Source organism: Triticum dicoccoides, chromosome 1A, assembly GCF_002162155.2.
Source record: "Triticum dicoccoides isolate Atlit2015 ecotype Zavitan chromosome 1A, WEW_v2.0, whole genome shotgun sequence".
NCBI classification, from domain to species: Eukaryota; Viridiplantae; Streptophyta; class Magnoliopsida; order Poales; family Poaceae; genus Triticum; species Triticum dicoccoides.
Window position 1 is genome coordinate 255,888,090 of NC_041380.1, and position 4,776 is coordinate 255,892,865.

The window sequence follows — 4,776 nt, forward strand, 5'->3', positions numbered from 1 at the left end:
GTGCTAAAGAGTAGAGGGGGTCACGGCAAAAACTGGACGCACTTCATGTACAACCTGGAAAATCTCTTTCAGAGTATGAGGGTTTCGGACGAGAACTCATCTGTTACACGGGCACTTCAATGTTTTTGAAACTTATTTGAACAACGGACTTCTTTTGTGTTCAGTATGCAGTATTCAAAGCGACGTCATCAATTTCCAACATGTTCTGACATCATTTGTTGTTTTTCGATCATTTACCTAATTGTTTAGAGAGCTAAATGACCGTGAAATTGAAAATCGCTACAAAATGAACTCTGAAAATGTTGAAACTTGGCATGGTATCATCATTTCGCCCGCATAGCATGTGCTAAAGAGTAGAGAGGGTCACGGCAAAAACTGGACGCAGTTCGTGTACAAACTGGACAAGCTCTTTTGGAGTATTAGGGTTTCGGACGAGAACTCATCTGTTACACGGGCACATCAATGTTTTTTATACTTATTTGAACTCCGGACTTCGTTTGTATTCAGTATGCAGCATTCAAAGCGACATCATCAATTTCGAACATGTTCTGACATCATTTGTTGTTTTTCAGTCATTTACCTAATTGTTTAGAGAGCTAAATGACCGTGAAATTGAAAATCGCTACAAAATGAACTCTGAAAATGTTGAAACTTGGCATGGTATCATCATTTCACCCACATAGCCTGTGCTAAAGAGTAGAGGGGGTCACAGCAAAAACTGGACGCACTTCGTATAAAAACTGGACAATCTCTTTCGGAGTACCAGGGTTTCGAACGAGAACTCATCTAGTACACAGGCACTTCAATGTTTTTTAAACTTATTTGAACTCTGGACTTCTTTTGTGTTCAGTATGCAGCATTCAAAGCGACGTCATCAATTGCCAACATGTTCTGACATCATTTGTTGTTTTCGGTCATTTACCTAATTATTTAGAGAGCTAAATGACCGTGAAATTGAAAATCACTACAAAATGAAATCTGAAAATGTTGAAACTTGGCATGGTATCATCATTTCGCCCACATAGCATGTGCTAAAGAGTAGAGAGGGTCACGGCAAAAACTGGACGCAGTTCATGTACAAACTGGACAAACTCTTTCGGAGTATCAGGGTTTCGGACGAGAACTCATCTGTTACACGGGCACTTCAATGTTTTTTAAACTTATTTGAACTCCGGACTTCTATTGTGTTCAGTATGCAGCATTCAAAGCGACGTCATCAATTTCGAACATGTTCTGACATCATTTGTTGTTTTTCAGTCATTTACCTAATTGTTTAGAAAGCTAAATGACCGTGAAATTGAAAATCACTACAAAATGAACTATTAAAATGTTGAAACTTGGCATGGTATCATCATTTCACCCGCATAGCATGTGCTAAAGAGTAGAGAGGGTCATGGCAAAAACTGGACGCACTTCGTGTACAAACTGGACAATCTCATTCGGAGTATCAGGGTTTCGGACAAGAACTCATCTGTTACACGGGCACTTCAATGTTTTTCAAACATATTTGAAATCCAGACTTCTTTTGTGTTCAGTATGCAGCATTCAAAGTGACATCATCAATTTCCAACATGTTCTGACATCATTTGTTGTTTTTCGGTCATTTACCTAATTGTTTAGAGAGCTAAATGACCGTGGAATTGAAAATCACTACAAAATGAACTGTGAAAATGTGGAAACTTGGCATGGTATCATCATTTCACCCGCATAGCATGTGCCCAAGAGTAGAGAGGGTAACGACAAAAACAGGACGCACTTCGTGTACAAAATTGACAAACTCTTTCGGAGTATCAGGGTTTCGGACGAGAACTCATCTGGTACACGGGCACTTCAATGTTTTTTAAACTTATTTGAACTCCGGACTTCTTTTGTGTTCAGTATGCAGCATTCAAAGTGACGTCATCAATTTCCAACATGTTCTGACATCATTTGTTGTTTTTCAGTCATTTACCTAATTGCTTAGAGAGCTAAATGACCGTGAAATTGAAAATGACTACAAAATGAACTGTGAAAATGTTGAAACTTGGCATGGTATCATCATTTCACCTGCATAGCATGTGCGAAAGAGTAGAGAGGGTCACGGCAAAAATTGGACGCACTTCATATAGAAACTGGACAATCTCTTTTAGAATATCAGGGTTTCGGAGGAGAACTGATCTATTACACGGGCACTTCAATGTTTTTTAAACTTATTTGAACTCCAGACTTCTTTTGTGTTCAGTATGCAGCATTCAAAGCGATGTCATCAATTTCTAACATGTTCTGACATCATTTGTTGTTTTCGGTCATTTACCTAATTGTTCAGAGCGCTAAATGACCATGAAATTGAAAATCACTACAAAATGAACTCTGAAAATGTTGAAACTTGGCATGGTATCATCATTTCACCCGCATAGCATGTGCTAAAGAGTAGAGAGGGTCACGACAAAAACTGGACGCACTTTGTGTACAAACTGGACAAACTCTTTCGGAGTACCAGGGTTTCGGACGAGAACTCATCTGTTACACGGGCACTTCAATGTTTTTTAAACTTATTTGAACTACGGCCTTCTTTTGTGTTCAGTATGCAGCATTCAAAGTGACGTCATCAATTTCCAACATGTTCTAACATCATTTGTTGTTTTTCAGTCATTTACCTAATTGTTTAGAGAGCTAAATGACCATGAAATTGAAAATCACTACAAAATGAACTGTGAAAATGTTGAAACTTGGCATGGTATCATCATTTCACCCGCATAGCATGTGCTAAAGAGTAGAGGGGGTCACGGCAAAAACTAGACGCACTTCGTGTACAAACTGGACAATCTCTTTCGGAGTATCAGGGTTTCAGACGAGAACTCATCTGTTACACGGGCACTTCCATGTTTTTAAACTTATTTGAACTCCGGACTTCTTTTGTGTTCAGTATGCAGCATTCAAAGCGACATCATCAATTTCCAACATGTTCTGACATCATTTGTTGTTTTTCGGTCATTTACCTAATTGTTTAGAGAGCTAAATGACCGTGAAATTGAAAATCACTACAAAATGAACTCTGAAAATGTTGAAACCTGGCATGGTATCATCATTTCACCCGCATAGCATGTGCTAAAGAGTAGAGAGGGTCACGGCAAAAACTGGACGCAATTCGTGTACAAACTGGACAAACTCTTTCGGAGTATCAGCGTTTCGGACGAGAACTCATCTGTTACACGGGCACTTCAATGTTTTTCAAACTTATTTGAACTCCGGACTTCTTTTGTGTTGAGTATGCAGCATTCAAAGCGACGTCATCAATTTCCAACATGTTCTGACATCATTTGTTGTTTTTCAGTCATTTACCTAATTGTTTAGGGAGCTAAATGATAGTGAAATTGAAAATCACTACAAAATGAACTGTTAAAATGTTGAAACTTGGCATGGTATGATCATTTCACCTGCATAGCATGTGCTAAAGAGTAGAGAGGGTCATGGCAAAAACTGGACGCACTTCGTGTACAAACTGGACAATCTCATTCGGAGTATCAGGGTTTCGGACGAGAACTAATCTGTTACACGGGAACTTCAATGTTTTTTAAACTTATTTGAACTCCGGACTTCTGTTCTGTTCAGTATGCAGCATTCAAAGCGACGTCATCAATTTCCAACATGTTCTGACATCATTTGTTATTTTTGGGTCATTTACCTAATTGTTTAGAGAGCTAAATGACCGTGAAATTGAAAATCACTACAAAATGAACTCTGAATATGTTGAAACTTGGCATGGTATCATCATTTCACCTGCAAAGCATGTGCTAAAGAGTAGAGAGGGTCACGGCAAAAACTGGACGCACTTCGTGTACAAACTGGACAAACTCTTTCGGAGTATCAGGGTTTCAGACGAGAACTCATCTGTTACACGGGCACTTCAATGTTTTTTAAACTTATTTGAACTACGGACTTCTTTTGTGTTCAGTATGCAGCATTCAAAGCGACTTCATCAATTTCCAACATGTTCTGACATCATTTGTTGTTTTTCAGTCATTTACCTAATTGCTTAGAGAGCTAAATGACCGTGAAATTGAAAATGGCTACGAAATGAACTGTGAAAATGTTGAAACTTGGCATGGTATCATCATTTCACCTACATAGCATGTGCGAAAGAGTAGAGAGGGTCACGGTAAAAATTCGACGCACTTCATGTACAAACTTGACAATCTCTTTCGGAATATCAGGGTTTTGGACGAGAACTCATCTGTTACACGGGCACTTCAATGTTTTTTAAACTTATTTGAACTCCGGACTTCTTTTGTGTTCAGTATGCAGCATTCAATGCGACATCATCAATTTCCAACATGTTCTGACATCATTTGTTGTTTTCGGTCATTTACCTAATTGTTTAGAGAGCTAAATGACCGTGAAATTGAAAATCACTACAAAATGAACTCTGAAAATGTTGAAACTTGGCATGGTATCATCATTTCACCCGCATAGCATGTGCTAAAGAGTAGAGAGGGTCACGACAAAAACTGGACGCACTTCGTGTACAAACTGGACAAACTCTTTCGGAGTATTAGGGTTTCGGACGAGAACTCATCTGTTACACGGGCACTTTAATGTTTTTTAAACTTATTTTAACTACGGACTTCTTTTGTGTTCAGTATGCAGCATTCAAAGCGACGTCATCAATTTCCAACATGTTCTGACATCATTTGTTGTTTTTCAGTCATTTACCTAATTGTTTAGAGAGCTAAATGACCGTGAAATTGAAAATCACTACAAAATGAACGGTGAAAATGTTGAAACTTGGCATGGTAT